Source organism: Chamaea fasciata, unplaced genomic scaffold, assembly GCF_029207755.1.
Source record: "Chamaea fasciata isolate MVZ Bird 193981 ecotype frontalis unplaced genomic scaffold, bChaFas1.0.hap1 SCAF_18, whole genome shotgun sequence".
NCBI classification, from domain to species: domain Eukaryota; kingdom Metazoa; phylum Chordata; class Aves; order Passeriformes; family Sylviidae; genus Chamaea; species Chamaea fasciata.
The window spans coordinates 13,914,383-13,924,538 of NW_027094103.1; the positions used below are offsets into that span (position 1 = coordinate 13,914,383).

A 10,156-nucleotide genomic window follows, 5' to 3' on the forward strand; every position below is an offset into this window, starting at 1 on the left:
ACACCCTCTAATACCAGAATCTTAAAAGTATCAAAACCACCATGGCACCTCCTTAATTTTTAGCAGCAAAACTTGATCTTTACTAGACTTAAACTCCTTTATTAACTTATTAGCAGCAGAGAAATTAAGTTTTATCAGCTTTTGCTGCCCTTCACTGATACTCCAGGTCATTAAAAAATTGCTCTAGTGTTCTAAAATAAAAACAGATTTTTGACCTCCCTCATTCTCTCTAGACTAGAAACATGTAATTTGGGTTTTGATCTTCTTTCTTTTGGTTTCTGTGGGTTTTAAGCTGCGTGGAGAAGGTGTCTGTGGACACGGCACATGGAATGGTGCTGCGAGGGGCAGGATGGAAAGGAGCTGCTCAGAAATCCAGAAGCGGCAGTGGATTGGGAGCTGGTGATCCTGCCTCAGACGTACCCTCCTGGACAGCCTGTGCAATGATAATATTCCTCTTTTCCTTCTTGAACATGGAGTTGGAGGAGAACATGAGTCTTGGCATTGGTGGAAAGGGGAACACCGGGGAAAAACTTCTGTTTGTGTCCTCAGAGAGCAGTGGGAAGAGCCTGAGAGAAATACTGGCTGGCTGAGGGATCCTTGTGTCCCCCTGAAATAAATTCCTGTGTCTCCTCAGACCTGCTGGTTTGCAGTAGAGTTTGGGAATCAGGAATTATTGCATTCCATATTCACAGAATTCTGTGAATTCACAGGAAAACTTGCTAAGTATTTGATTGCCATGATTCATCTCTTTGTAAAGTTCAATTTACTGCATTTTTAATTACATCAATCCCATTAAAACATTAATTCTGGCCTAATTTCTGTTCCTTGGACACAGTGGGGTGGTTCTTTCCTGCCTTGGCACGTGTGGATGTTCATCCAAAGTGAGCTTCCCGCTAAAATAGCATTTGTTTCCAAGCAAAACTGGGAATTGTCTAGAAAACCTTATTTTTTGGGAGGCACTGGGTTTGTTTTCCCTATCGCAGCACAATCAAGGGTATTCCTGGAGCTGTGTTAGGCAATGGCCTGAGGGGAGAGCTGCATTTTTTTATTTCATTTTATATTTTATTTTATTTATTATCTTTTTATTTTTTCATGTTACATTTTTTATTTTATTGTGTTTTATTTTTCCGTGGTTTTTTTTTGGTTTGCATTTCTAAAATGTTTTTATATTTTATTTCTTCTATTTTTATGTTTTAATTTTAATTTTTTTAATTTAATTTTCTATTTTATTTTTACTCTTTAAAATTACCTTTCATTTTTAAAATTTTAATATATTATTTATTTTTAAATTTTATTTTGATGTTATTTTATATATTGTATGATTGAGGGGACAGAGCAGCCCCAGGTGAGAGCTGTCACAGGATGATTGAGGGGACAGAGCAGCCCCAGGTGAGAGCTGTCACACTGATGAGGGGACAGAGCAGCCCCAGGTGAGAGCTGTCGCACTGATGAGGGGACAGGTGGAAGCTGTAAAGGATAACGAGGGGGCGGGTCCTGCCAGCACTGCTTTAAGAGGGGAGCCCGAGCTCAGTTTGGCACGGAGCTGCGGGAGGAGGGGTGTTTCTGCTGGGCTCTCAGGTGAGGCTCATGGAAGGATGGTGAGTTCATCTCACAGGGGCTGGGGGAGGCCTTGGGCGTGGGACATTACTTCAGGAGGTGCTGAGGGACAAACCTTTGTGCCGAGCAGCAGCAGCACAAAAGGTTGAAATAAGTTTTGGTTTGGCATGTAGTGATGGGATTGGCATCTATGGTGTGCTAGTGTTGTCTAAAGGTTTAAACTTTAATGTTTGTTTTTAAAGTTTTAAGTTAATGAAAGTATATAGGTTGCAAGACATGGGCTTTTTCCTTTTTATTTGGCTAGCGGGAGGTCTTTAACTTTGGGGGGGCTCTGAGTATATGTTCTGGAGTATTATTAGGGGGATTGGACATGGGGTTGTTTTTATTATATTCAGTAGTTTGACTGGGGGTGATAAGAGTTGGCTTTTTTTGCTGGAATTTTTTTGGGGTTGTCTGTTTGAAAATTTATGTATTTATGCAGTTAAGTGTGGTGGTGTTTCTGGTGTAACTCTTCAGCATATGTTATTGTTTGTGTGTTTGAGGTGGTCCACTTGTCTTATGCCCTGACCGATTGGCCAACAGATCTGCTGAGATCATACATCGATGTTTGTTTTATTTCTTGTAGCCGAATAAGAGACAGCAGCCTGGTGACAGCAGGAAATTCCCAGAGGGCGAGGCGGCATTCTGTGGCACCCGACATGGATTCTCATCCCCAGACGTCCAAGAGATAAGTGGAGGGTTCAGAGCCACAGAGGGGATGAAAGTGGAGTGCTGGGTCAGGACTTGTCAGGAGGGGTTTTTGAGTCAGGTTTGGAGATAGGGATGTCCAAGATGTGCCAATTGAGAGTACAGGTGTACCAGCCCGACCCAAACCCGAAGGAGTAGCCCTAAAGACATGCCCGTTTCCCTGAGTGCAGGTACAGGCAGGAGCCCTTATGCAGGACAATGCCAGAAGGCCTGGCTGCGAGGTGTAGGGCTCTAAAGAAGTTGGGTTTAGAAGGGGGGAGGTGTAGCCACACACACAGAGGCTGAGGTAAAGGACTCAAGGACTAGGGGACACACGGTGAAACTCAGGGGAACAGGCTAGGATACAAGTCAGAGTACAGGTGTAGCGGCCCTCACAGCACTGCTACCAGCACACTTCCCCTGAGAGCAGGTGCAGGCAGCAGCCCTAGTGCAGGAACACACCAGAAGCTCTGACATGTGCAGACACTGTCAGGCTAGGGCCAGGCAGGAAGCGATAGTGGGGAGCAGGATCCAGCAGGGCTGGGGATAACGGGGGTTTCCCGCCCCACCCACCCTGGGATTCCCTGTCTCTCCGCAGCCGGTGGAAGTGCTCCTGATTTCCCTCTCGAGGCGGCGGTTGGTAAGGCTTCGTGCCTTTTGCCACCGCAAGGAGTTCGTCTCTGTCAGCCTCTGCCCTGTCTCAGGGCCACGTTTCTTAGGGTAGGCAGGGAACAACTGTGGATGTACCTGTCCTGCGTGCGGGACAGCTCTTGGGACCCTAACGGTGCAGAGCGTCCCCGGCTGCAAGGTCTAGGGCTCTGAAGAAGCAGGGTTCAGAAGGGGGGAGGTTACAGTGATGCACACAGAGGCTGAGGTAAAGGACTGAAGGACTAGAGAACACACAGTGAAAATCAGGGGTACAGCCTAGGATACAAGTCAGAGTACAGGCATCCCGGCCCTCACAGCACTGCTTCCAACACTGTTTCCCTGAGAGCAGGTGCCGGCAGCAATCCTAATGCAAGACAAGGCCAGAAGTCCTGAGAGGTGCAGGCAGTAACCCTAAGCTAGGGCCAGGCAGGAAGTGACAGTGGTGGGGCCGAGTCCACAGGGTTGAGGTTCACCGGGGATGTCCACCCTGCGTTCCTGTCCTGCTCTAACCGGGGATGCTCACAGCCCTAATGGAGGCCACGGTGGGTGGGCTCAGTGCCAGTAATGCCTCTAAGGCTTTGGCGCTGCGAGCGTCGGCCTCTGAGCTCAGCTGAAGCACGCACGGGGCCGGAGGACCCGGTCCTGCTTAAGAGACGGTGAGTAGCAGAGCTGCTGGGTTTTGGCTGATGTGCAGCTAAGATTATGCTTTGATATTTGGTTTTCTTTATTGTAGCTGGCTAGGAGACAGCAGCCCAGTGACAGGAGGAATTTCCCAGAGGCATAGGTGGCCTTCTTTGGGACCCAGCGTGGATTCACCTTCCCAGACGTCTGAGAGATAAGTGGAGGGCTCGGAACTAGGGAGGGGATGAAAGCGGGGTACCAGGGCAGGGGTCAGCGGGAGGGATTTTTCGAGTCGGGTTTGGAGATGGGGATGTCCCAGATGTGACCCCTTAGGCTACATGAAGGGAGAGTCTCATTCTGGATCACAGTGCTGAGGTGTGCAGGGCAGAGCAGTCCTGGTGTGTGTTGTGTCTGTTGTGCACTCTGTGTCTTTTGGGTGTCGTGTCTTTCATGTCTTTTCCCTTAGCCCTTCGAGGGATGTATCAAAAATCCTGGCATCAGTCTTAGCATTTCTGATCTCTGCATTCCTCAGCCAGGTGCTTTTGACTTTGGTGCCCGGACGCTCATCAGAATCCATCTCTCTTCACAAGCATCCAGTCCGATGCCTTTTCAGGTCTTGTTCTGAGCTGTACTGACAGCCGTGCGCCGCCCTGATCCATTCCGGCGGGTTAGGTCTTGTGAGATTGCAAAGACAGGTAGAGGATTCTGACTGTAGGATTCTCGGGCATCCATCTCTGCATTTCTTGGGATAAGTCATCCCGATGGCATCTTGTTCCTGCAGGGTTCTCTGAGCCTGGCCAGCTCACCTTCCATCTCACCTCGGTCATCTCATCCCGAGTTCTCTGGACCCTCAGGGTCATTCTTCTTGCCCAGAGTTTTCTGTCCCTGTTGCGTCCCCTCGTTTGTCCTGTGCTGTGTCACGGGTGTTGGTGTGTGTTTGGCCCGGAGCTGCTCTGCCTTGCTGCTCAGTCTGGGTGTAGGGGTACGAGGGTAATAGTCCTGGGGGCTTGAAATTTGTGATGTGGGGTGTAGTTAGACTGTAGAGGGTATTCCTAGATTGCCACAAGATGTGTGGAGCTGTCAAGGTATCCTGCAGCACTCTGACTTTTGTCCTGACTCTGTTTCAGATGCAGAGAGATGAAATCTGTGGCAGAGCACCCCATCCTGGGTGAGGGGGCTCCCCTGAGAAGGTCAGTCCCTGTTTTGATTTGCAGGGGAGGTGTAAATGATGGCCATGTTACAGCTCTGCTCTTTGTCTTTATTTTTAGGTGGTAAAGCCGGATCTCAGCAGTCAAGCTGACGTGGGCGAGGTGAGCAGTGACGGGTGGACAGAAGCCGTTGCTATTGTTCAAGCCTCACTCGCTGGTGCAACTCTAAGCCTCCGTTATTGTGTGTTTTAGGGAGTCCACTCGCAGGAGGCCGAGCTCCCCTCTCACCAACGGGACGACAGACCCGGGTCACCTCACCCGTGAGCCCTCCGGGAGCATTCCAGGAGTCTGTGATGGAGCCTTGATCTTCTCCTTGTGAAGGCCCCATCCAGGTAGGCTTGGATAACGGGCGAGGAGTTGAGGTGAGTCAGGGAGGAGGAGGAGGGATGGTCCCCTCAAGTTCCAGCGCTGCCACGTCACCTTGTCTGCTCTTTACCCAGGCAGACCCTGCGACGCCGGCGTTGGCCTCTGAGCGCAGCTGAAGCACGGGGCCGAGGACACAGGCAAGCTTAGGAGACAGTGAGTAGCAGAATTGTCGGGTTTTGGGTGATGGGCTGCTAAGATCACGCATTCATGTTTGGTTTTCTTTGTTGTAGCTGACTAAGAGACAACAGCCCGGCGACAGCAGGAGTTTCCCTGAGGGAGAGGTGGCCTTCTTTGGACCTGGCAGCGTTTTGCCTCCCTGGATGCCTGAGAGATAAGTGGAGGGTGATGGCTCACAGAGGGGATGAAAGCAGGATGCCAGGGCAGGGATCACCAGGAGGGGTTTTTTAAGTCAGATTTGGAGTTGGGGGCACCAAGATGTGACCCCTTAGGCTACATTAAGGGAAAGTCTCATTTTTCATTTCAGTGCTGAGGTGTGCAGGGCAGAGCAGTCCTGGTGTGTGTTGTGTCACTTGTCTGTTGTGCACTCTGTGTCTGTTTGGTGTCTTGTCTTTTCCTTTTGTCCTTTGAGGGGCCTATCAAAACCCCTGGCATCAGTCTTAGCATTTCTGATCTCTGTGCTCCTCAGCCAGGTGCCTTTGTCTCAGCTGCTCGGACACTCATCAGAATCCATCTCTTCACAAGCATCCAGTCCGATGCCTTTTCAGGTCTTGTTCTGAGCTGTATTGACAGCCGTGCACCGCCCTGATCCATTCCGGCGGGTTAGGTCTTGTGAGAATGCAAAGACAGGTAGAGGATTCTGACCGTAGGATTCTCGGGCATCCATCTCTGCATTTCTTGGGATAAGTCATCCCGATGGCATCTTGTTCCTGCAGGGTTCTCTGAGCCTGGCCAGCTCACCTTCCGTCTCACCTCGGTCATCTCATTCCGAGTTCTCTGGACCCTCAGGGTCGTTCTTCTTGCCCAGAGTTTTCTGTCCCTGTTGTGTCCCCTCGTTTGTCCTGTGCTGTGTCACGGGTGTTGGTGTGTGTTTGGCCCGGAGCTGCTCTGCCTTGCTGCTTAGTCTGGGTGTAGGGGTACGAGGGTAATAGTGCCGGGGGCTTGAAATTTGTGATGTGGGGTGTAGTTAGACTGTAGAGGGTGATGTGGGGTGTAGTTAGACTGTAGAGGGTATTCCTAGATTGCCACAAGATGTGTGGAGCTGTCAAGGTATCCTGCAGTACTCTGACTTTTGTCCGGACTTTCTTTCAGATGCAGAGAGATGAAATCTGTGGCAGAGCCCCCCATCCTGGGTGAGGGGCTCCCCTGAGAAGGTCAGTCCCTATTTCTGTTTGCAGGGGAGGTGTAAATGATGGCTGTGTTACAGCTCTGTTCTTTGTCTTTATTTTTAGGTGGTAAAGCCGGATCTCAGCAGTCAAGCTGACGTGGGCGAGGTGAGCAGTGACGGGTGGACAGAAGCCGTTGCTATTGTTCAAGCCTCACTCGCTGGTGCAACTCTAAGCCTCCGTTATTGTGTGTTTTAGGGAGTCCACTCGCAGGAGGCCGAGCTCCCCTCTCACCAACCGGACGACAGACCCGGGTCACCTCACCCGTGAGCCCTCCGGGAGCATTCCAGGAGTCTGTGATGGAGCCTTGATCTTCTCCTTGTGAAGGCCCCATCCAGGTAGGCTTGGATAATGGGCGAGGAGTTGAGGTGAGTCAGGGAGGAGAAGGAGGGATGGTCCCCTCAAGTTCCAGCGCTGCCACGTCACCTTGTCTGCTCTTTACCCAGGCAGACCCTGCGACGCCGGCGTTGGCCTCTGAGCGCAGCTGAAGCACGGGGCCGAGGACACAGGCAAGCTTAGGAGACAGTGAGTAGCAGAATTGTCGGGTTTTGGGTGATGGGCTGCTAAGATCACGCATTCATGTTTGGTTTTCTTTGTTGTAGCTGACTAAGAGACAACAGCCCGGCGACAGCAGGAGTTTCCCTGAGGGAGAGGCGGCCTTCTTTGGCACCCGACGCAGATTCTTATGCCTGAACGTCTGAAAGATAAGTGGAAGGCTTGGTGCTACAGAGGGGGGGGTCACTGGGAGGGACTTGAGTCAGGTTTGGGAGATGGGGATGTCCAAGACATGACTCCTGAGGCTACATCAAGGGATAGTCTCATTTTGGATCTCATTTTGAAGGGTTCAGGGCAGAGCAGTCCTGGCATGTCTTGTGTTACTTGTCTGTTGCGCACTCTGTGTCTTTTGGGTGTCGTGTCTTTCATGTCTTTTCCCTTAGCCCTTCGAGGGATGTATCAAAACCCCTGGCATCAGTCTTAGCATTTCTGATCTCTGCATTCCTCAGCCTGGTGCCTTTGTCTCAGCTGCTCGGACACTCATCAGAATCCATCTCTCTTCACAAGCATCCAGTCCGATGCCTTTTCAGGTCTTGTTCTGAGCTGTACTGACAGCCGTGCGCCGCCCTGATCCATTCTGGCGGGTTAGGTCTTGTGAGAATGCAAAGGCAGGTAGAGGATTCTGACCGTAGGATTCTCGGGCATCCATCTCTGCATTTCTTGGGATAAGTCATCCCGATGGCATCTTGTTCCTGCAGGGTTCTCTGAGCCTGGCCAGCTCACCTTCCATCTTACCTAGGTCATCTCATTCCGAGTTCTCTGGACCCTCAGGGTCATTCTTCTTGCCCAGAGTTTTCTGTCCCTGTTGTGTCCCCTCGTTTGTCCTGTGCTGTGTCACGGGTGTTGGTGTTTGTTTGGCCGGGAGCTGCTCTGCCTTGCTGCTTAGTCTGGGTGTAGGGGTACGAGGGTAATAGTGCCGGGGGCTTGAAATTTGTGATGTGGGGTGTAGTTAGACTGTAGAGGGTATTCCTAGATTGCCACAAGATGTGTGGAGCTGTCAAGGTATCCTGCAGCACTCTGACTTTTGTCCCAACTTTCTTTCAGATGCAGAGGGATGAAATCCGTGGCAGAGCCCCCCATCCTGGGTGAGGGGCTCCCCTGAGAAGATCGATCGCTATTCAAGGTGAGAGTCACACATTTCACATTTATTGGCACTCCAGTGCAGGCCACCTGCGTTTACAGCTTCAAACAAGTGAGTCCCTTGGTAAACCCCCTGGGCAGCAGCTGGAGCCTGCTCCAGGCTGGGCTGAGGGAGCAAACACTTGTGGTTGACACAGCTCCACACTGAGGGTACTTGGGAAAACACCTGGCTTGTCCTGGATTTTCTTTTTTTGAGCTTTTTACACGGTTTTAATCATCACCTTGGTAAAAATAAATGGTAAGGACTGAAAACATGAGAGGCTGGCAAGTTATGCTCATGAATGAGAACTTTTTTTTTAAATAACTGTGCGGCCTATATCCTATTTTTGAGACTCTCTTTTTTGGCTGACTTTACTGTAAAAAATCTAATTTTAATTTAGCTGCCTCAATAATGAATTTATTGTACAAATATGTTCTAGCGTCAGGAGCTTAAAGTAGTAACACCAACATGCCACCTCTGGAATAAATCCCTGCGTCTCCTCAGACCTACTGGTTTGCAGTAGAGTTTGTACACCTTTCGCTGCAGCTGTGGTTCTTAATAACTGGAAGTCCATGGATTGCTGGGCGATTCCCATAAGTTCTCCTATTTTGTAGGAGCTGCACGGTGAGGTCAGCATTCTGAGGGAGGCCCTGGCACAGCTGCCAAGGGCAAGGAACGTGGAGCATCCCGGGGCTTCTCCCACCCGAGTTTCTCCCGGAGCGTGCTGCGTGTCATGCCGGATGTTTAACCCGGGTTTGGGGTGTTCTCCTGCAGTCCCAGCTCTAACTGCTGCCCCTGAGCCCCGGCCTTGCTCTGTCCCAGCACTGAACCTGGCAGGTGGGTGTGCTTTTCCAGCCCTTGAATCCCACGGGCAATCCCAGATTCCCGGAGCTCCCCGAGGCACAGCCTGGCCTCCCTCCCTGGGAGCTGCACCTCAGTCTGCCTGGACCAAGGCCATCCTGTTTGAGACTTTATTCCTGTTGTTTTTCCTCTTGCAGGTTGTGGGCAAAAAGGAGAGAGCCAGTAGGAAGTGAAGCCACTGGAAGGCCTTATCCCAGTCCAAGGTTCCCACTTTTCTTTCTGACTCCTGGATAATTGCCTGGCCATAACTGGACAGAGACTGTCAGTTTGATTTCCTGCCTTTTCCAATAAATCCTTGCTTTCAGCTGGAGTGTATTCCTGGTGTCATCCCCCTCCTCGTCCATGGATTTGTAAATAAAAGTCCTGACTTTTGCCAAGTCAAATTTTGTTACTGCAGGAAGTGTGGTGCTTTTGTTCTACTGAAACTTCCCAACTCTGCTGAGAGTTTCCGATGTCAAATCCAAGTAAGATTGGAATTTCTTTGCATTGTTACTCCCACAAAACACAGATCATTCTTGGATAGGAGTAACTGGACCTGTTGAATTCCCACTTCCCTTTAAATTAGAGCAGAGGAAGCAGATTTTAAATCATCATTCCATGAACTTTCACCAACTTCATGACTCTTGCGAAAGTTTTCAATGTTAGAAATTCCTGAGCTTGTTTTCCAGGCAGGCTTGGATTTAGATGTCATTCCTTCCTTTTATTTGAAGGAATAACTCTGATTTTCTCTCTGATTTTAGTAAGGGAATATTTATTTATTCCAATTTTCCATTCTAATTGGAATTTTTATACCTTGTAGAGCACATTTCCAAGGAAATTTACCCAGTTAATGTTGGTAAATCAGGAATTGTCCAGCACCATCTCCACAAAATTCTGTGAATTCCCAAGAAAACTTTGAAGTATTTATTTGCCATGATTCATCTCTTTGTAAAGTTCAATTTACTGCATTTTTAATTACATAAATGCCATTAAAACCTGAATCCAGGCCTAGTTGCTGTTCCTTGGACACAAGGGGCTGGTTCTTTCCTACCTTGGCACATTTGGGTGTTTGTCCAAAATGAGCTTCCCACTAAAATAGAATTTGTTTCCAAGCAAAAGTGGGAATTGTCTAGAAAACCTTATGTTCTGGGGGGCACTGGGTTTGTTTCCCT

General features: G+C 49.6%; 2 long non-coding RNA genes across 3 annotated transcripts; both read left to right on the top strand.

Moving 5' to 3' along the window:
• The first annotated feature begins 5,252 nt into the window (after window positions 1–5,252).
• LOC136298898 (uncharacterized) lies at window positions 5,253–6,773 on the top strand. The gene is made up of 4 exons (XR_010723405.1): window positions 5,253–5,279; window positions 5,357–6,457; window positions 6,536–6,577; window positions 6,668–6,773. It is a non-coding gene; the product is annotated as an uncharacterized lncRNA (long non-coding RNA).
• A 198-nt stretch (window positions 6,774–6,971) lies between these two features.
• On the top strand, window positions 6,972–9,320 carry LOC136298692 (uncharacterized). 2 transcript variants are annotated; one of them, XR_010723353.1, is made up of 4 exons: window positions 6,972–6,994; window positions 7,072–8,147; window positions 8,759–8,981; window positions 9,143–9,320. It is a non-coding gene; the product is annotated as an uncharacterized lncRNA (long non-coding RNA). The 2 variants fall into 2 exon arrangements; XR_010723354.1 differs by lacking the exons at window positions 6,972–6,994; window positions 7,072–8,147 and adding an exon at window positions 8,158–8,216.
• Window positions 9,321–10,156: the final 836 nt, after the last annotated feature.